We start from the raw sequence: 23,043 nt of genomic DNA on the forward strand, positions 1-23,043 counted from the left end.
GTAGAGCATGAGAATCTTAATCGCAGGGTCGTGGGTTCAAGCCCCACATTGGGCGGATGTTTTTTTTCTTTTCCTGTACCATTGTATGTGGAACACTGTATACTTGCACCACCACAGCGCAAATGGCTGTCCTCTCTTTCACAAAATGCACTCAGCAGGCTAAATTTCTACAACTGAACCACCAATAATCCACAGATACTTAATTTTAGACTTACTCGTGTACTTTAGTGTACAAAACAAAACAGGAGAGTCAGGATGCCTTGCCTTGCCATCACATCAACTCCTTCGTTACCAAGCCTGGCTAACTCAGTCGGTAGAGCATGAGACTCTTAATCTCAGGGTCGTGGGTTCGAGCCCCACGTTGGGTTGATGTTTTTTTTTTCTTTTCCTGTACCATTGTATGTGGAACACTGTATACTTGCCCAACCACAGCGCAAATGGCTGTCCTCACTTTCACAAAATGCACTGCCATATCAGCAAAAACCCAGGACTGCATTGGTCGGGAATCGAACACGGGAATCCCGCGTGGCAGACGAGAATTCTACCACTGAACCACCAACGCTCCACATATACTTAATTTTACACTTACTCGTGTACTTTAGTGTATGAAACAAAGCAGGAGTGTCAGGATGCCTTGCCTTGCCATCACCTCCAAGCTTACGTAACCAAGCCCGACTAGCACAGTCGCTAGAGCATAAGACTCTTAATCTTAGGGTCATGTATTTGAGCTCCATGTTGGGCAGTTGATTTTTTCTCTTCCTGTACCATTGTATGTGGAACAGTGTATACTTGCATCACCACAGCGCAAATGGCTGTCCTCACTTTCACAAAATGCACTGCCCTATCAGCAAAAACTCAGGAATGTATTGACCGGGAATTGAACCCAGCCTCCCACGTGGCCGGCTAGATTTCTACCACTGAACCACCAATGATCCACAGATGCTTAATTTTAGACTTACTCATGTACTTTAGTGTACAAAACAAAGCAGGAGAGTCAGGATGCCTTGCCTTGCCATCACCACAACTCCTTGGTTACCAAGCATTGCTAACTCAGTCAGTAAAGCATGAGACTCTTAATCTCAGGGTCGTGGGTTCGAGCCCCACATTGGGCGGATGTTTTTTTCTTTTCCTGTACCATTGTATTTGGAACACTGTATACTTGCACCACCACAGCACAAATGGCTGTCCTCACTTTCACAAAATACACTGCCATATCAGCAAAAACTAAGGACTGCATCGGCCGGGAATCGACCACGGGCTTCCCGCGTGGCAGGCGAGAATTCTACCACTGAACCACCAATGTTCCATAGATACCTGATTTTACACTTACTCGTGTACTTTAGTGTATAAAACAAAGCAGGAGTGCCAGGATGCCTTGCCTTCACCTCCAAGCCTACGTTACCAAGCTCGACTAGCACAGTCGCTAGAGCATAAGACTCTTAATCTTAGGGTCATGTATTTGAGCTCCATGTATGTTTTTTTTCCTCTTTCTGTACCATTGTATGTGGAACAGTGTATTCTTGCATCACCACAACGCAAATGGCTGTCCTCACTTTCAGAAAATGCACTGCCATATCAGCAAAAACTCAGGAATGTATTGGCCGGTAATTGAACCCGGCCTCCAGCGTGGCAGGCTAGATTTCTACCACTGAACCACCAATGATCCACAGATGCTTAATTTTAGACTTACTCGTGTACTTTAGTGTACAAAACAAAGCAGGAGAGTCAGGATGCCTTGCCTTGCCATCACCTCAACTCCTTCCTTACCTAGCTTGGCTAACTCAGTCGGTAGAACAGGAGTCTCTTAATCTCAGGGTCGTGGGTTCGAGCCCCACGTTGGGCTGATGTTTTTTTTTATTTTCCTGTACCATTGTATGTGGAACACTGTATACTTGCATCAACACAGCGCAAATGGCTGTTCTCACTTTCACAAAATGCACTGCCATATCAGCAAAAATCTCAGGACTGCATTGACCGGGAATCGAACCCGGGCATCTCGCGTGGCAGACGAGAATTCTACCACTGAACCACCAATGCTAAACAAATACTTAATTTTACACATACTCGTGTACTTTAGTGTATGAAACAAAGCAGGAGTGTCAGGATGCCTTGCCTTGACATCAACTCAACTCCTTCCTTACCTATCTTGGATAACTCAGTCATTAGAACATGAGTCTCTTAATCTCAAGGTCGTGGGTTTGAGCCCCACATTGGGTGGATGTTTTTTTCTCTTCCTGTACCATTGTATTTGGAACACTGTATACTTGCACCACCACAGCACAAATGGCTGTCCTCACTTTCACAAAATACACTGCCATATCAGCAAAAACTCAGAACTGCATTGGCCGGGAATCGAACCCGGGTTTCCCGCGTAGCAGTCGAGAATTTTACCACTGAACCACCAATTCTCCATAGACATTTGAGTTTACACTTACTCGTGTACTTTAGTGTATAAAACAAAGCAGGAGTGTCAGGATGCCTTGCCTTCACCTCCAAGCCTACGTAACCAAGCTCGACTAGCACAGTCGCAAGAGCATAAGACTCTTAATCTTAGGGTCATGTATTTAAGCTCCATGTATGACAGTTTTTTTTCCTCTTTCTTTACCATTGTATGTGGAACAGTGTATTCTTGCATCACCACAACGCAAATGGCTGTTCTCACTTTCACAAAATGCACTGCCATATCAGCAAAAACTCAGGAATGTATTGGCCGGTAATTGAACCCGGCTTCCCGCGTGGCAGGCTAGATTTCTACCACTGAACCACCAATGATCCACAGATACTTAATTTTAGACTTACTCGTGTACTTTAGTGTACAAAACAAAGCAGGGGAGTCAGGATGCCTTGCCTTGCCATCACATCAACTCCTCCGTTACCAAGCCTGGCTAACTCAGTCGGTAGAGCATGAGACTCTTAATCTCAGGTTCGTGTATACGAGCCCCACGTTGGGCTGATGTTTTTTTTTTTTTCCTGTACCATTGTATGTGGAACACTGTATACTTGCACCACCACAGCGCAAATGGCTGTCCTCACTTTCACAAAATGCACTTCCATATCAGCAATAACTCAGGACTGCATTGGTCGGGAATCGAACCCGGGCATTCCGCGTGGCAGACGAGAATTCTACCACTGAACCACCAATGCTCCACAAATACTTAATTTTACACTTACTCGTGTACTATAGTGTAAGAAACAAAGCAGGAGTGTCAGGATGCCTTGCCTTGCCATCACCTCCATACATTCGCAACCAAGCCTGGCTAGCTCAGTCGGTAGAGCATGAGACTCTTAATCTCAGAGTCGTGGATTCGATCCCCACATTGGGCTGATGTTTTTTTTCTTTTCCTGTACCATTGTATGTGGAACAGTGTATACTTGCACCACCACAGCGGAAATGGCTGTCCTCACTTTCACAAAATGCACTGCCATATCAGCAAAAACTCAGGACGGCATTGGCCGGGAATAGAACCCAGGTAGCCCGCGTGGCAAGCGACAATTCTACCACTGAACCACCAATGCTCCACAGATACTTCATTTTACACTTACTCGTGTACTTTTGTGTTTGAAACAAAGCAGGAGTGTCAGGATGCCTTGCCTTACCATCACGTCCATACATTCGCAACCAAGCCTGGCTAACTCAGTCGGTAGAACATGAGAGTCTTAATCTCAAGATCGTGGGTTCGAGCCCCACGTTGGGCGGATGTTTTTTTCTCTTCCTGTACCATTGTATGTGGAAAACTGTCTACTTGCATCACCACAACGCAAATGGCTGTCCTCACTTTCACAAAATGCACTGCCATATCAGCAAAAACTCAGGACTGCATTGGCCGGGAATCGAACCCGGGAAACACGCATGGCAAGTGAGAATTCTACCACTGAACCACCAATGCTCCACAAATACTGAATTTTACACTTACTCGTGTACTGTAGTATATGAAACAAAGCAGAACTGTCAGGATGCCTTGCCTTACCATCACCTCCACAAAATCACATCCAAGCCCGGGTAGCTCAGTCGGTAGAGCATGAGACTCTTAGTATCAGGGTCGTGGTTTCGAGCCCCACATTGGGCGGATGTTTTATTCTTTTCCTGTACCATTGTATTTGGAACACTGTATACTTGCACCACCACAGCACAAATGGCTGTCCTCACTTTTACAAAATACACTGCCATATCAGCAAAAACTCAGGACTGCATTGGCCGGGAATCGATTCCAGGCCTGCCGCGTGGCAGGTGAGAGTTCTACCACTGAACCACCAATGCTCCACAGATGCCTAATTTTACACTTACTCATGTACTTTAGTGTATAAAACAAAGAAGGAGTGTCAGGAGGCCTTGCCTTGCGATCACATCGAAACCTACGTAACCAAGCCCGACTAGCACAGTCGCTAGAGCATAAGACTCTTTATCTTAGGGTCATGTATTTGAGCTCCATGTAGGGCAGTTGTTTTTTCCTCTTCCTGTATCGTTGTATGTGGAACGGTGTATACTTGCATCACCACAGCGCAAATGGCTGTCCTCACTTTCACAAAATGCACATCCATATCAGCAGAAACTCAGGACTGCATTGGCCGGGAATCAAACTCCCGCTAGAGATGAGCGGGTTCGGTTTCTTTGAATCCGAACCCGCACGAACTTCACTTTTTTTTCCACGGGTCCGAGCGACTCGGATCTTCCCGCCTTGCTCGGTTAACCCGAGCGCGCCCGAACGTCATCATGACGCTGTCGGATTCTCGCGAGGCTCGGATTCTATCGCGAGACTCGGATTCTATATAAGGAGCCGCGCGTCGCCGCCATTTTCACTCGTGCATTGAGATTGATAGGGAGAGGACGTGTCTGGCGTCCTCTCCATTAGAATAGAGATAGATAGATTAGATAGAGAGAGATTGTGCAGAGTCGCAGACAGAGTTAGTTTACCACAGTCAGTGACCAGTGCAGTTGCTAGTTAACTTTTATTTAATATAATATATCCGTTCACTTCTCTCTGCTATATCCGTTCTCTGCCTGAAAAAAAAAACGATACACAGCACAGTCAGTCACACAGTGTGACTCAGTCTGTGTGCACTCAGCTCAGCCCAGTGTGCTGCACAGTCATCAATGTATAAATTAAAAGCTTATAATTAATTGTGGGGGAGACTGGGGAGCACTGCAGGTTGTTAGCAGGAGCCAGGAGTACAATTATATTAATTAACAGTGCACACTTTTGCTGCAGGAGTGGTGACCAGTGCCTGACCACCAGTATAGTATTGTTGTATACTACTAATATCTCTTTAAATATCAACCAGTCTATATTAGCAGCAGACACAGTACAGTGCGGTAGTTCACGGCTGTGGCTACCTCTGTGTCGGCACACGGCAGGCAGTCCGTCCGACCAGAATTGTATTATTTATTATTATATACCTACCACCTAACCGTGGTTTTTTTTTCATTCTTTATACCGTCATAGTGTCATCCTAATTGTTACGAGTATACTACTATCTCTTTATCAACCAGTGTACAGTGCGGTAGTTCACGGCTGTGGCTACCTCTGTGTCGGCACACGGCAGGCAGTCCGTCCGACCAGAATTGTATTATTTATTATTATATACCTACCACCTAACCGTGGTTTTTTTTTCATTCTTTATACCGTCATAGTGTCATCCTAATTGTTACGAGTATACTACTATCTCTTTATCAACCAGTGTACAGTGCGGTAGTTCACGGCTGTGGCTACCTCTGTGTCGGCACACGGCAGGCAGTCCGTCCGACCAGAATTGTATTATTTATTATTATATACCTACCACCTAACCGTGGTTTTTTTTTCATTCTTTATACCGTCATAGTGTCATCCTAATTGTTACGAGTATACTACTATCTCTTTATCAACCAGTGTACAGTGCGGTAGTTCACGGCTGTGGCTACCTCTGTGTCGGCACACGGCAGGCAGTCCGTCCGACCAGAATTGTATTATTTATTATTATATACCTACCACCTAACCGTGGTTTTTTTTTCATTCTTTATACCGTCATAGTGTCATCCTAATTGTTACGAGTATACTACTATCTCTTTATCAACCAGTGTACAGTGCGGTAGTTCACGGCTGTGGCTACCTCTGTGTCGGCACACGGCAGGCAGTCCGTCCGACCAGAATTGTATTATTTATTATTATATACCTACCACCTAACCGTGTTTTTTTTTTCATTCTTTATACCGTCATAGTGTCATCCTAATTGTTACGAGTATACTACTATCTCTTTATCAACCAGTGTACAGTGCGGTAGTTCACGGCTGTGGCTACCTCTGTGTCGGCACACGGCAGGCAGTCCGTCCGACCAGAATTGTATTATTTATTATTATATACCTACCACCTAACCGTGGTTTTTTTTTCATTCTTTATACCGTCATAGTGTCATCCTAATTGTTACGAGTATACTACTATCTCTTTATCAACCAGTGTACAGTGCGGTAGTTCACGGCTGTGGCTACCTCTGTGTCGGCACACGGCAGGCAGTCCGTCCGACCAGAATTGTATTATTTATTATTATATACCTACCACCTAACCGTGGTTTTTTTTTCATTCTTTATACCGTCATAGTGTCATCCTAATTGTTACGAGTATACTACTATCTCTTTATCAACCAGTGTACAGTGCGGTAGTTCACGGCTGTGGCTACCTCTGTGTCGGCAGTCGGCAGGCAGTCCGTCCATCCATAATTGTATTATTATTATAATATATACCACCTAACCGTGGTTTTTTTTTCATTCTTTATACCGTCATAGTGTCATACTAGTTGTTACGAGTATACTACTATCTCTTTATCAACCAGTGTACAGTGCGGTAGTTCACGGCTGTGGCTACCTCTGTGTCGGCAGTCGGCAGGCAGTCCGTCCATCCATAATTGTATTATAATATATACCACCTAACCGTGGTTTTTTTTTCATTCTTTATACCGTCATAGTCAGTCATACTAGTTGTTACGAGTATACTACTATCTCTTTATCAACCAGTGTACAGTGCGGTAGTTCACGGCTGTGGCTACCTCTGTGTCGGAACTCGGCAGGCAGTCCGTCCATCCATAATTGTATTATAATATATACCACCTAACCGTGGTTTTTTTTTCGTTCTTTATACCGTCGTCATACTAGTTGTTACGAGTATACTACTATCTCTTTATCAACCAGTGTACAGTGCGGTAGTTCACGGCTGTGGCTACCTCTGTGTCGGCACTCGGCAGGCAGTCCGTCCAACCATAATTGTATTATATACCACCTAACCGTGGTTTTTTTTTCATTCTTTATACCGTCGTCATACTAGTTGTTACGAGTATACTACTATCTCTTTATCAACCAGTGTACAGTGCGGTAGTTCACGGCTGTGGCTACCTCTGTGTCGGCACTCGGCAGGCAGTCCGTCCAACCATAATTGTATTATATACCACCTAACCGTGGTTTTTTTTTCATTCTTTATACCGTCGTCATACTAGTTGTTACGAGTATACTACTATCTCTTTATCAACCAGTGTACAGTGCGGTAGTTCACGGCTGTGGCTACCTCTGTGTCGGCACTCGGCAGCCCGTCCATAATTGTATATACCAGTGACCTAACCGTGGTTTTTTTTTCTTTCTTTATACATACATACTAGTTACGAGTATACTATCTCTTTATCAACCAGTCTATATATTAGCAGCAGACACAGTACAGTGCGGTAGTTCACGGCTGTGGCTACCTCTGTGTCGGCACTCGGCAGCCCGTCCATAATTGTATATACCACCTAACCGTGGTTTTTTTTTTCTTTCTTTATACATACATACTGCAGTGCCACTCCTAGATGGGCCCGGTGTTTGTGTCGGCCACTAGGGTCGCTAATCTTACTCACACAGTCAGCTACCTCATTGCGCCTCTTTTTTTCTTTGCGTCATGTGCTGTTTGGGGAGGTTTTTTTGGAAGGGCCATCCTTCGTGACACTGCAGTGCCACTCCTAGATGGGCCCGGTGTTTGTGTCGGCCACTAGGGTCGCTAATCTTACTCACACAGCTACCTCATTGCGCCTCTTTTTTTCTTTGCGTCATGTGCTGTTTGGGGAGGGTTTTTTGGAAGGGACATCCTGCGTGACACTGCAGTGCCACTCCTAGATGGGCCCGGTGTTTGTGTCGGCCACTAGGGTCGCTTATCTTACTCACACAGCGACCTCGGTGCAAATTTTAGGACTAAAAATAATATTGTGAGGTGTGAGGTATTCAGAATAGACTGAAAATGAGTGTAAATTATGGTTTTTGAGGTTAATAATACTTTGGGATCAAAATGACCCCCAAATTCTATGATTTAAGCTGTTTTTTAGTGTTTTTTGAAAAAAACACCCGAATCCAAAACACACCCGAATCCGACAAAAAAAATTCGGTGAGGTTTTGCCAAAACGCGTTCGAACCCAAAACACGGCCGCGGAACCGAACCCAAAACCAAAACACAAAACCCGAAAAATTTCAGGCGCTCATCTCTACCTCCCGCGTGGCAGGCGAGAATTCTTCAACTGAACCAATGCTCCACAGATACTTATTTTTGCTCTAACTCGTTTACTTTAGTGTATGAAACAAAGCAGGAGTGTTAGGAAGCCTTGCTTTACCATCACCTCCATATATTTGCAACCAAGCCTGGCTAGCTCAGTCGGTAGAGCATGAGACTCTTAATCTCAGCATCGTGGGTTCAAGCCCCACGTTTTTCGGATGCTTTTTTTCTTTTCCTGTACCATAGTATTTGGAACACTGTATACTTGCACCACCACAGCACAAATGGCTGTCCTCACTTTCACAAAATACACTGCCATATCAGCAAAAACTCAGGACTGCATTGGCCGGGAATCGATTCCGGGCCTCCCGCGTGGCAGGCGAGTTTCTACCCCTGAACCACCAATGCTCCACAGATGCTTAATTTTACACTTACTCATGTACTTTAGTGTATAAAACAAAGCAGGAGTGTCAGGATGCCTTGCCCTGCCATCACATCGAAACCTACGTAACCAAGCCTGACTAGCATAGTCGCTAGAGCATAAGACTCTTAATCTTAGGGTCATGTATTTGAGATCCATGTTGGGCAGGTTTTTTTTTTCTCTTCCTGTATCGTTGTATGTGGAACAGTGTATACTTGCATCACCACAGCGCAAATGGCTGTCCTCACTTTCACAAAATGCACTGCCATATCAGCAGAAACTCAGGACTGCATTGGCCGGGAACCGAACCCAGCAATCTCACGTGGCAGGCGAGAATTCTACCACTGAACCAATGCTCCACAGATGCTTAATTTTACACTTACTCGTGTACTTTAGTGTATGAAACACAGCAGGAGTGTTAGGATGCCTTGCCATACTATCACCTCCATATATTCGCAACCAAGCCTGGCTAGCTCAGTCGGTAGAGCATGAAACTCTTAATCTCAGGGTCGTGGGTTCGAGCTCCACATTGGGCAGATTTTTTTTTCTTTTGCTGTACCATTGTATTTGGAACACTGTATACTTGCATCACCACAGCACAAATGGCTGTCCTCACTTTCACAAAATATACTGCCATATCAGCAAAAACTCAGGACTGCATTGGCCAGGAACCGATTCCGGGGCTCACGTGTGGCAGGCGAGAATTCTACCACTGAACCACCAATGCTCCACAGATGCCTAATTTTACACTTACTCGTGTACTTTAGTGTATAAAACAAAGCAGGAGTGTCAGGATGCCTTGCCTTCACCTCCAAGCCTACGTAACCAAGCCTGACTAGCACAGTCGCTAGAGCATAAGACTCTTAATCTTAGGGTCATGTATTTGAGCTCCATGTTGGACAGTTTATTTTTCCTCTTTCTGTACCATTGTATTTGGAACAGTGTATACTTGCATCACCACAGCGCAAATGGCTGTCCTCACTTTCACAAAATGCACTGCCAGATCAGCAAAAACTCAGGAATGTATTGGCCGGTAATTGAACCCGGCCTCCCGCGTGGCAGGCTAGATTTCTACCACTGAACCACCAATGATCCACAGATGCTTAATTTTAGACTTACTCATGTACTTTAGTGTACAAAACAAAGCAGGAGAGTCAGGATGCCTTGCCTTGCCATCACCTCAACTCCTCCATTACCAAGCCTGGCTAACTCAGTCGGTAGAGCATGAGACTCTTAATCTCAGGTTTGTGGAATCGAGCCCCACATTGGGCGGATGTTTTTTTTTTCTTTTCCTGTACCATTGAATGTGGAACACTGTATACTTGCACCACCACAGCACAAATGGCTGTCCTCACTTTTTTCAAAATGCACTGCTATATCAGCAGAAACTCAGGACTGCATTGGCCCGGGAATCGAACCCGGCCTCCCGCGTGGCAAGCGAGAATTCTACCACTGAACCACCAATGCTCCACAGATACTTAATTTTTCACTTACTCATGTACTTTAGTGTATAAAACAGAGCAGGAGTGTCAGGATGCCTTGCCTTGCCATCACCTCCAAGCCTACGTAACCAAGCCCGACTAGCACAGTCGCTAGAGCATAAGACTCTTAATCTTAGGGTCATGTATTTGAGCTCCATGTTGGGCAGTTGTTTTTTTCTCTTCCTGTACCATTGTATGTGGAACAGTGTAAACTTGCATCACCACAGCGCAAATGGCTGTCCTCACTTTCATAAAATGCACTGCCATATCAGCAGAAACTCAGGACTGCATTGGCCGGGAATCGATTCCGGGCCTCCCGCGTGGCAAGCGAGAATTCTACCACTGAACCACCAATGCTCCACAGATGCCTGATTTTACACTTACTCATGTACTTTAGTGTATAAAACACAGCAGGAGTGTCAGGATGCCTTGCCTTGCCATCATCTCCATATATTTGCAACAGATCCTGGCTAGCTCAGTCAGTAGAGCATGAGACTCTTAATCTCAGGGTCGTGGGTTCGAGCCTCACGTTCGGCGGATGTTTTTTTCTTATCCTGTACTATTGTATTTGGAACACTGTATACTTGCACCACCACAGCACAAATGGCTGTCCTCACTTTCACAAAATATAATGCCATATCAGCAAAAACTCAGGACTGCATTGGCCGGGAATCGATTCCGGGCCTCCCGCGTGGCAGGCGAGAATTCTACAACTGAACCACCAATGCTCCACAGATGCCTAATTTGACACTTACTTGTGTACTTTAGTGTATAAAACAAAGCAGGAGTGTCAGGATGCCTTGCCTTCACATCGAAACCTACGTAACCAAGCCCGACTAGCACAGTCGCTAGAGCATAAGACTCTTTATCTTAGGGTCATGTATTTGAGCTCCATGTTGGGCAGTTGTTTTTTCCTCTTCCTGTATCGTTGTATGTGGAACGGTGTATACTTGCATCACCACAGCGCAAATGGCTGTCCTCACTTTCACAAAATGCACATCCATATCAGCAGAAACTCAGGACTGCATTGGCCGGGAATCAAACTCGGGCCTCCCGCGTGGCAGGCGAGAATTCTTCCACTGAACCAATGCTCCACAGATACTTAATTTTGCTCTAACTCGTTTACTTTAGTGTATGAAACAAAGCAGGAGTGTTAGGAAGCCTTGCTTTACCATCACCTCCATATATTTGCAACCAAGCCTGGCTAGCTCAGTCGGTAGAGCATGAGACTCTTAATCTCAGCGTCGTGGGTTCAAGCCCCACGTTTTTCGGATGTTTTTTTTCTTTTCCTGTACCATTGTATTTGGAACACTGTATATTTGCACCACCACAGCACAAATGGCTGTCCTCACTTTCACAAAATGCAAAGACATATCAGCAAAAACTCAGGACTGCATTGGCCGGGAATCAATTCCGGGCCTCCCGCTTGGCAGGCGAAATTTCTACCACTGAACCACCAATGCTCCACAGATGACTAATTTTACACTTACTCATGTACTTTAGTGTATAAAACAAAGCATGAGCCCCACGTTGGGCGGATGTTTTTTTCTCTTCCTGTACCATTGTATGTGGAACACTGTCTACTTGCATCACCACAACGCAAATGGCTGTCCTCACTTTCACAAAATGCACTGCCATATCAGCAAAAACTCAGGACTGCATTGGCCGGGAATCGAACCCGGGAAACACGCATGGCAAGTGAGAATTCTACCACTGAACCACCAATGCTCCACAAATACTGAATTTTACACTTACTCGTGTACTGTAGTATATGAAACAAAGCAGAACTGTCAGGATGCCTTGCCTTACCATCACCTCCACAAATTCACATCCAAGCCCGGGTAGCTCAGTCGGTAGAGCATGAGACTCTTAGTATCAGGGTCGTGGTTTCGAGCCCCACATTGGGCGGATGTTTTATTCTTTTCCTGTACCATTGTATTTGGAACACTGTATACTTGCACCACCACAGCACAAATGGCTGTCCTCACTTTTACAAAATACACTGCCATATCAGCAAAAACTCAGGACTGCATTGGCCGGGAATCGATTCCAGGCCTGCCGCGTGGCAGGTGAGAGTTCTACCACTGAACCACCAATGCTCCACAGATGCCTAATTTTACACTTACTCATGTACTTTAGTGTATAAAACAAAGAAGGAGTGTCAGGAGGCCTTGCCTTGCGATCACATCGAAACCTACGTAACCAAGCCCGACTAGCACAGTCGCTAGAGCATAAGACTCTTTATCTTAGGGTCATGTATTTGAGCTCCATGTAGGGCAGTTGTTTTTTCCTCTTCCTGTATCGTTGTATGTGGAACGGTGTATACTTGCATCACCACAGCGCAAATGGCTGTCCTCACTTTCACAAAATGCACATCCATATCAGCAGAAACTCAGGACTGCATTGGCCGGGAATCAAACTCGGGCCTCCCGCGTGGCAGGCGAGAATTCTTCAACTGAACCAATGCTCCACAGATACTTATTTTTGCTCTAACTCGTTTACTTTAGTGTATGAAACAAAGCAGGAGTGTTAGGAAGCCTTGCTTTACCATCACCTCCATATATTTGCAACCAAGCCTGGCTAGCTCAGTCGGTAGAGCATGAGACTCTTAATCTCAGCATCGTGGGTTCAAGCCCCACGTTTTTCGGATGCTTTTTTTCTTTTCCTGTACCATAGTATTTGGAACACTGTATACTTGCACCACCACAGCACAAATGGCTGTCCTCACTTTCACAAAATACACTGCCATATCAGCAAAAACTCAGGACTGCATTGGCCGGGAATCGATTCCGGGCCTCCCGCGTGGCAGGCGAGTTTCTACCCCTGAACCACCAATGCTCCACAGATGCTTAATTTTACACTTACTCATGTACTTTAGTGTATAAAACAAAGCAGGAGTGTCAGGATGCCTTGCCCTGCCATCACATCGAAACCTACGTAACCAAGCCTGACTAGCATAGTCGCTAGAGCATAAGACTCTTAATCTTAGGGTCATGTATTTGAGATCCATGTTGGGCAGGTTTTTTTTTTCTCTTCCTGTATCGTTGTATGTGGAACAGTGTATACTTGCATCACCACAGCGCAAATGGCTGTCCTCACTTTCACAAAATGCACTGCTATATCAGCAGAAACTCAGGACTGCATTGGCCGGGAACCGAACCCAGGAATCTCACGTGGCAGGCGAGAATTCTACCACTGAACCAATGCTCCACAGATGCTTAATTTTACACTTACTCGTGTACTTTAGTGTATGAAACACAGCAGGAGTGTTAGGATGCCTTGCCATACTATCACCTCCATATATTCGCAACCAAGCCTGGCTAGCTCAGTCGGTAGAGCATGAAACTCTTAATCTCAGGGTCGTGGGTTCGAGCTCCACATTGGGCAGATTTTTTTTTCTTTTGCTGTACCATTGTATTTGGAACACTGTATACTTGCATCACCACAGCACAAATGGCTGTCCTCACTTTCACAAAATATACTGCCATATCAGCAAAAACTCAGGACTGCATTGGCCAGGAACCGATTCCGGGGCTCACGTGTGGCAGGCGAGAATTCTACCACTGAACCACCAATGCTCCACAGATGCCTAATTTTACACTTACTCGTGTACTTTAGTGTATAAAACAAAGCAGGAGTGTCAGGATGCCTTGCCTTCACCTCCAAGCCTACGTAACCAAGCCTGACTAGCACAGTCGCTAGAGCATAAGACTCTTAATCTTAGGGTCATGTATTTGAGCTCCATGTTGGACAGTTTATTTTTCCTCTTTCTGTACCATTGTATGTGGAACAGTGTATACTTGCATCACCACAGCGCAAATGGCTGTCCTTACTTTCACAAAATGCACTGCCAGATCAGCAAAAACTCAGGAATGTATTGGCCGGTAATTGAACCCTGCCTCCCGCGTGGCAGGCTAGATTTCTACCACTGAACCACCAATGATCCACAGATGCTTAATTTTAGACTTACTCATGTACTTTAGTGTACAAAACAAAGCAGGAGAGTCAGGATGCCTTGCCTTGCCATCACCTCAACTCCTCCATTACCAAGCCTGGCTAACTCAGTCGGTAGAGCATGAGACTCTTAATCTCAGGTTTGTGGAATCGAGCCCCACATTGGGCGGATGTTTTTTTTTTCTTTTCCTGTACCATTGAATGTGGAACACTGTATACTTGCACCACCACAGCACAAATGGCTGTCCTCACTTTTTTCAAAATGCACTGCTATATCAGCAGAAACTCAGGACTGCATTGGCCCGGGAATCGAACCCGGCCTCCCGCGTGGCAAGCGAGAATTCTACCACTGAACCACCAATGCTCCACAGATACTTAATTTTTCACTTACTCATGTACTTTAGTGTATAAAACAGAGCAGGAGTGTCAGGATGCCTTGCCTTGCCATCACCTCCAAGCCTACGTAACCAAGCCCGACTAGCACAGTCGCTAGAGCATAAGACTCTTAATCTTAGGGTCATGTATTTGAGCTCCATGTTGGGCAGTTGTTTTTTTCTCTTCCTGTACCATTGTATGTGGAACAGTGTAAACTTGCATCACCACAGCGCAAATGGCTGTCCTCACTTTCATAAAATGCACTGCCATATCAGCAGAAACTCAGGACTGCATTGGCCGGGAATCGATTCCGGGCCTCCCGCGTGGCAAGCGAGAATTCTACCACTGAACCACCAATGCTCCACAGATGCCTGATTTTACACTTACTCATGTACTTTAGTGTATAAAACACAGCAGGAGTGTCAGGATGCCTTGCCTTGCCATCATCTCCATATATTTGCAACAGATCCTGGCTAGCTCAGTCAGTAGAGCATGAGACTCTTAATCTCAGGGTCGTGGGTTCGAGCCTCACGTTCGGCGGATGTTTTTTTCTTTTCCTGTACTATTGTATTTGGAACACTGTATACTTGCACCACCACAGCACAAATGGCTGTCCTCACTTTCACAAAATATAATGCCATATCAGCAAAAACTCAGGACTGCATTGGCCGGGAATCGATTCCGGGCCTCCCGCGTGGCAGGCGAGAATTCTACAACTGAACCACCAATGCTCCACAGATGCCTAATTTGACACTTACTTGTGTACTTTAGTGTATAAAACAAAGCAGGAGTGTCAGGATGCCTTGCCTTCACATCGAAACCTACGTAACCAAGCCCGACTAGCACAGTCGCTAGAGCATAAGACTCTTTATCTTAGGGTCATGTATTTGAGCTCCATGTTGGGCAGTTGTTTTTTCCTCTTCCTGTATCGTTGTATGTGGAACGGTGTATACTTGCATCACCACAGCGCAAATGGCTGTCCTCACTTTCACAAAATGCACATCCATATCAGCAGAAACTCAGGACTGCATTGGCCGGGAATCAAACTCGGGCCTCCCGCGTGGCAGGCGAGAATTCTTCCACTGAACCAATGCTCCACAGATACTTAATTTTGCTCTAACTCGTTTACTTTAGTGTATGAAACAAAGCAGGAGTGTTAGGAAGCCTTGCTTTACCATCACCTCCATATATTTGCAACCAAGCCTGGCTAGCTCAGTCGGTAGAGCATGAGACTCTTAATCTCAGCGTCGTGGGTTCAAGCCCCACGTTTTTCGGATGTTTTTTTTCTTTTCCTGTACCATTGTATTTGGAACACTGTATATTTGCACCACCACAGCACAAATGGCTGTCCTCACTTTCACAAAATGCAAAGACATATCAGCAAAAACTCAGGACTGCATTGGCCGGGAATCAATTCCGGGCCTCCCGCTTGGCAGGCGAAATTTCTACCACTGAACCACCAATGCTCCACAGATGCCTAATTTTACACTTACTCGTGTACTTTAGTGTATAAAACAAAGCATGAGTGTCAGGATGCCTTGCCTTGCCATCACCTCCATGCCTGGGGACCAGCAGTATTATATTGTAGAAAGACAGTGCAGAGTTTTGCTGACCAGTGACCACCAGTATTATACGTTCTCTGCCTGAAAAACGCTCCATATCTGTGCTGCATTGTAGTATATAGTAGGACAGTGCAGAATTTTGCTGACCACCAGTATAACTATATATATAGCAGTACGGTACAGTAGTCCACTGCTCTACCTCTGTGTCTTCAAGTACACTATCCCATCCATACCTGTGGTGCATTTCAGTTTTGCACAATTTGCTGACCACCAGTATATAATATATAGCAGTACGGTACAGTAGGCCACTGCTCTACCTACCTCTGTGTCGTCAAGTATACTATCCATCCATACTTGTGGTGCATTTCAGTTTTGCACAGTTTGCTGACCAACAGTATATAATATATAGCAGCACGGTACAGTAGGCCACTGCTCTACCTACCTCTGTGTCGTCAAGAATACTATCCATCCATACCTGTGGTGCATTTCAGTTTTGCACAGTTTGCTGACCACCAGTATATATAATATATAGCAGTACGGTACAGTAGGCCACTGCTCTACCTACCTCTGTGTCGTCAAGTATACTATCCATCCATACCTGTGGTGCATTTCAGTTTTGCACAGTTTGCTGACCACCAGTATATAATATATAGCAGTACGGTACAGTAGGCCACTGCTCTACCTACCTCTGTGTCGTCAAGTATACTATCCATCCATACTTGTGGTGCATTTCAGTTTTGCACAGTTTGCTGACCAACAGTATATAATATATAGCAGCACGGTACAGTAGGCCACTGCTCTACCTACCTCTGTGTCGTCAAGTATACTATCCATCCATACCTGTGGTGCATTTCAGTTTTGCACAGTTTGCTGACCACCAGTATATATAATATATAGCAGTACGGTACAGTAGGCCACTGCTCTACCTACCTCTGTGTCGTCAAGTATACTATCCATCCATACCTGTGGTGCATTTCAGTTTTGCACAGTTTGCTGACCACCAGTATATAATATATAGCAGTACGGTACAGTAGGCCACTGCTCTACCTACCTCTGTGTCATCGAGTATACTATCCATCCATACCTGTGGTGCATTTCAGTTGTGCGCAGTATATATAGTAGTAGGCCATTGCTATTTATATATTACTGGCATATAATTCTACACATTAAAAAATGGAGAACAAAAATGTGGAGGGTAAAATAGGGAAAGATTAAGATCCACTTCCACATCGTGCTGAAGCTGCTGCCACTAGTCATGGCCGAGATGATGAAATGCCATCAACGTCGTCTGCAAAGGCTAATGCCCAATGTCATAGTAGAGAGCAGGTAAAATCCAAAAAAATAAAGCTCAGTAAAATGACCCAAAAATCTAAATCAAAATCATCTGAGGAGAAGCGTAAACTTGCCAATGTGCCATTTACGACACGGAGTGGCAAGGAACGGCTGCGGGCCAGGCCTATGTTCATGGCTAGTGGTTCAGCTTCACATGAGGATGGAAGCACTCATCCTCCCACCAGAAAAATGAAAAGAGTTAAGATGGCAAAAGCACAGCAAAGAACTGTGCGTTCTTCTAAATCACAAATCCCCAAGGAGAGTCCAATTGTGTCGGTTGCGATGCCTGACCTTCCCAACACTGGACGGGATGAAGTGGCGCCTTCCACCATTTGCACGCCCCCTGAAAGTGCTGGAAGGAGCACCCACAGTCCAGTTCCTGATAGTCAAATTGAAGATGTCACTGTTGAAGTACACCAGTATAAGAATATGGGTGTTGCTGGCGCTTGGGAGGAAATTGACAAGGAGGATTCTGATGGTGAGGTGGTTTGTTTAAGTCAGGCACCCGGGGAGACACCTGTTGTCCGTGGGACGAATATGGCCATTGACATGCCTGGTCAAAATACAAAAAAAATCACCTCTTCGGTGTGGAATTATTTAAACAGAAATGCGGACAACTGGTGTCAAGCCGTGTGTTGCCTTTGACAAGCTGTAATAAGTAGGGGTAAGGACGTTAACCACCTAGGAACATCCTCCCTTATACGTCACCTGGAGCGCATTCATCAGAAGTCATTGACAAGTTCAAAAACTTTGGGTGACAGCGGAAGCAGTCCACTGACAACTAAATCCCTTCCTCTTGTAATCAAGCTCCTGCAAACCACACCACCAACTCCCTCAGTGTCAATTTCCTCCTTAGACAGGAAAGCCAATAGTACTGCAGGCCATGTCACTGTCAAGTCTGACGAGTCCTCTGCTGCCTGGGATTCCTCCGATGCATCCTTGTGTGTAATGCCTACTGCTGCTGGCGCTGCTGTTGTTGCTGCTGGAAGTCGATCGTCATCCCAGAGGGGAAGTCGGAAGACCACTTGTACTACTTCCAGTAAGCAATTGACTGTCCAACAGTCCTTTGCGAGGAAGATGAAATATCACAGCAGTCATCCTGATGCAAAGCGGATAACTCAGGCCTTGGCAGCCTGGGTGGTGAGAAACGTGTTTTCGGTACCCACCGTTAATTCACAGGGAACTAGAGAATTGATTGAGGTAGTGTGTCCCCGGTACCAAATACCATCAGGTTCCACTTCTCTAGGCAGGCGATACCGAAAATGTACACAGACGTCAGAAAAAGAGTCACCAGTGTCCTAAAAAATGCAGTTGTACCCAATGTCCACTTAACCACGGACATGTGGACAAGTGGACTAGGGCAGACTCAAGACTATATGACTGTGACAGCCCACTGGGTAGATGTATTGCCTCCCACAGCAAGAACAGCAGCAGCGGCACCAGTAGCAGCATCTCGCAAATGCCAACTCGTTCCTAGACAGGTTACGCTTTGTATCACCGCTTTCCATAAGAGGCACACAGCTGACAACCTCTTACGGAAACTGAGGAACATCATCGCAGAATGGCTTACCCCAATTGGACATTCCTGGTGATTTGTGACATCGGACAACGCCACCAATATTGTGCGTGCATTACATCTGGGCAAATTCCAGCACGTCCCATGTTTTGCACATACATTGAATTTGGTGGTGCAGAATTATTTAAAAAATGACAGGGGCGTGCAAGAGATGCTGTCGGTGGCCCGAAGAATTGCGGGCCACTTTCGGCATTCAGCCACCGCGTGCCAAAGACTGGAGCACCAGCAAACACTCCTGAACCTGCCCCTCCATCAGCTGAAGCAAGAGGTGGTAACGAGGTGGAATTCAACCCTCTATATGCTTCAGAGGTTGGAGGAGCAGCAAAAGGCCATTCAAGCCTATACATCTGCCTACGATATAGGCAAAGGAGGGGGAATGCACCTGACTAAAGCGCAGTGGAGAATGATTTCAACGTTGTGCAAGGATCTGCAACCCTTTGAACTTGCCACACCTGAAGTCAGTTCAGACACTGCCAGCCTGAGTCAGGTCATTCCCCTCATCAGGCTTTTGCAGAAGCAGCTGGAGAGATTGCAGGAGGAGCTAAAATGGAGTGATTCCGCTAGGCATGTGGGACTTGTGGATGGAGCCCTTCATTCGCTTAACCAGGATTCACGGGTGGTCAATCTGTTGATATCACAGCACTACATTTTGGCCACTGTGCTCGATCCTAGGTTTAAAGCCTACGTTGTAACTCTCTTTCCGGCAGACACAAGTCTGCACAGGTTCAAAGACCTGCTTGTGAGACACTTGTCAAATCAAACGGAACGTGACCCGCCAACAGCTCCTCCTTCATTTTCTACCGCCACTGGAGCTGCCAGGAAAAGGACCAGATTTCCAAAACCACCCGCTGGCGGTGATGCAGGGCAGTCAGGAGTGAAAACTGACATCTGGTCCTGACTGAAGGACCTGCCAACGATTACTGACATGTTGTCTACTTTCACTGCATATGATTCTGTCACCATTGAAAGAATGGTGGAGGATTATATGAGTGACAGCATCCAAGTAGGCACATCAGACAGTCCATACGTATACTGGCAGGAAAAGAAGCAATTTGGAGGCCCTTGCACAAACTGGCTTTATTTTACCTAATTGCCCCCCCCCCCCCTAGTGTGTACTCCGAAAGAGTGTTCAGTGCAGCCGGTCACCTTGTCAGCGATCGGCGTACGAGGTTACTTCCACAAAATGTGGAGAAGATGATGTTCATCAAAATGTACTACAATCAATTCCTCTGTGGAGACATTCACCAGCAATTGCCTCCAGAAAGTACCCTGAGGTGGTGGATTCCAGTGGGGACGAATTAATACTCTGTGAGGAGGGGGATGTTCACAGTGAAAGGGGTGAGGAATCGGAGGATGATGATGAGGTCGACTTCTTGCCTCTGTAGAGCCAGTTTGAGCAAGGAGAGATTGATTGCTTCTTTTTTTGGTGGGGGCCCAAACCAACCAGTCATTTCAGCCACAATCGTGTGGTAGACCCTGTCGCTGAAATGATGGGTTCGTTAAAGTGTGCATGTCCTGTTTATACAACATAAGGATGGGTGGGAGGGCCCAAGGACAATTCCATCTTGCACCTCTTTTTTTTAAATTTATCTTTGCATCATGTGATGTTTGGGGCCAATTGTTATAAGTGCCATCCTGTCTGACACTGCAGTGCCACTCTTAGATGGGCCAGGTGTTTGTACCGCCCTCTTGGGTCGCTTAGCTTAGTCATCCAGCGACCTCGGTGCAAATTTTAGGACTAAAAATAATATTGTGAGGTGTTCAGAATAGACTGGAAATGAGTGGAAATTATGGTTATTGAGGTTAATAATACTATAGGATCAAAATTCCCCCCAAATTCTATGATTTAAGCTGTTTTTGAAAAACAAACACCCGAATCCGACAAAAATTTTTAAGGGAGGTTTTGGCAAAACGCGTCCGAATCCAAAACACAACCGCGGAACCAAATCCAAAACCAAAACACAAAACCCGAAAAATTTCCGGTGCACATCTCTAATAATTAGACACCATGCACAATACTACACTTTTGTCACCATGCTCTAGCTGATAGCTTCCGATAATTACTAATGACCATTATTGCAAATCCAGCTTATTTTTTTGTCAGATTGCTTTTATTTGTGATGGTTGCTTGTTTTTGGGCTTAAAATTTTTTTTGCTCCGTGTTTTTGGCCTTTTTTTTTAGATACCACTGGCACTGACCATTAGAGGTAATTATTTATTTATCCATTCAATACAGATCCTCATAAAGACATAGGTAAGAAGTTGTGGATGAATAGATGAATTTGGGGGTCTTAAACTGTGTCAAATGACTGTTATAAGTAGTGATGTGCACCGGACATTTTTCGGGTTTTGTGTTTTGGTTTTGGATTCGGTTCCGCGGCCATGTTTTGGATTCGGACGCGTTTTGGCAAAACCTCACCGAAATTTTTTTGCCGTATTCGGGCGTGTTTTGGATTCGGGTGTTTTTTTCAAAAAACCCTAAAAAACAGCTTAAATCATAGAATTTGGGGGTCATTTTGATCCCATAGTAATATTAACCTAAATAACCATAATTTCCACTCATTTCCAGTCTATTCTGAACACCTCACACCTCACAATATTATTTTTAGTCCTAAAATTTGCACCGAGGTCGCTGGATGGCAAAGCTAAGCAACACAAGTGGCCGACACAAACACCTGGCCCATCAAGGAGTGGCACTGCAGTGTCAGGCAGGATGGCACTTCAAAAAAATAGTCCCCAAACAGCACATGATGCAAAGAAAAAAAGAGGCGCACCAAGGTCGCTGTGTGACTAAGAAAAGCGACACAAGTGGCCGACATAAACACCTGGCCCATCTAGGAGTGGCACTGCAGTGTCAGACAGGATGGCACTTCAAAAAAATTGTCCCCAAACAGCACATGGTGCAAAGAAAAAAAGAGGCGCACCAAGGTCGCTGTGTGACTAAGATAAGGGACACAAGTGGCCGACACAAACACCTGACCCATCTAGGAATGGCACTGCAGTGTCAGACAGGATGGCACTTCAAAAAAATAGTCCCCAAACAGCACATGATGCAAAGAAAAAAAGAGGCGCACCAAGGTCGCTGTGTGACTAAGATAAGCGACACAAGTAGCCGACACAAACACCTGACCCATCTAGGAATGGCACTGCAGTGTCAGACAGGATGGCACTTCAAAAAAATAGTCCCCAAACAGCACATGATGCAAAGAAAAAAAAGAGGCGCACCAAGGTCGCTGTGTGACTAAGATAAGCAACACAAGTGGCCGACACAAACACCTGACCCATCTAGGAATGGCACTGCAGTGTCAGACAGGATGGCACGTCAAAAAAATAGTCCCCAAACAGCACATGATGCAAAGAAAAAAAGAGGCGCACCAAGGTCGCTGTGTGACTAAGCTAGTATACTTGATGACACAGAGGTAGGTAGAGCAGTGGCCTACTGTACCGTAATGCTATATATTATATACTGGTGGTCAGCAAACTGTGCAAAACTGAAATGCACCACAGGTATGGATGGATAGTATACTTGACGACACAGAGGTAGGTACAGCAGTGGCCTTCCGTACCGTACTGCTATATATAGTATACTGGTGGTCACTGTGTCAGCAAACTGCAAAACTAAAATGCACCACAGGTATAGAATGTAGATGGATAGTATACTTAATGACGACACAGAGGTAGGTACAGCAGTGGCCTTCCGTACCGTACTGCTATATATAGTATACTGGTGGTCACTGTGTCAGCAAACTGCAAATCTAAAATGCACCACAGGTATAGAATGTAGATGGATAGTATACTTAATGATGACACAGAGGTAGGTACAGCAGTGGCCTTCCGTACTGTACTGCTATATATAGTATACTGG

At 45.3% G+C, this 23,043-nt stretch overlaps 6 non-coding genes across 6 annotated transcripts; 1 reads left to right on the forward strand and 5 right to left on the reverse strand.

Annotated features, from left to right (window-relative positions):
• Nucleotides 1–295: 295 nt before the first annotated feature.
• On the forward strand, nt 296–368 carry TRNAK-CUU (transfer RNA lysine (anticodon CUU)). The gene has a single exon. It is a non-coding gene; the product is annotated as a tRNA-Lys (tRNA).
• A 1,598-nt stretch (nt 369–1,966) lies between these two features.
• TRNAG-GCC (transfer RNA glycine (anticodon GCC)) lies at nt 1,967–2,037 on the reverse strand. The gene has a single exon. It is a non-coding gene; the product is annotated as a tRNA-Gly (tRNA).
• An 8,257-nt stretch (nt 2,038–10,294) lies between these two features.
• TRNAG-GCC (transfer RNA glycine (anticodon GCC)) lies at nt 10,295–10,365 on the reverse strand. The gene has a single exon. It is a non-coding gene; the product is annotated as a tRNA-Gly (tRNA).
• Nucleotides 10,366–10,665: 300 nt separating this feature from the next.
• TRNAG-GCC (transfer RNA glycine (anticodon GCC)) lies at nt 10,666–10,736 on the reverse strand. The gene has a single exon. It is a non-coding gene; the product is annotated as a tRNA-Gly (tRNA).
• Nucleotides 10,737–14,626: 3,890 nt separating this feature from the next.
• Nucleotides 14,627–14,697, reverse strand: TRNAG-GCC (transfer RNA glycine (anticodon GCC)). Its single transcript has one exon. It is a non-coding gene; the product is annotated as a tRNA-Gly (tRNA).
• Nucleotides 14,698–14,997: 300 nt separating this feature from the next.
• On the reverse strand, nt 14,998–15,068 carry TRNAG-GCC (transfer RNA glycine (anticodon GCC)). Its single transcript has one exon. It is a non-coding gene; the product is annotated as a tRNA-Gly (tRNA).
• Between the last annotated feature and the right edge of the window lie 7,975 nt (nt 15,069–23,043).

This window comes from Pseudophryne corroboree, chromosome 3 (assembly GCF_028390025.1).
Source record: "Pseudophryne corroboree isolate aPseCor3 chromosome 3, aPseCor3.hap2, whole genome shotgun sequence".
NCBI classification, from domain to species: Eukaryota; Metazoa; Chordata; class Amphibia; order Anura; family Myobatrachidae; genus Pseudophryne; species Pseudophryne corroboree.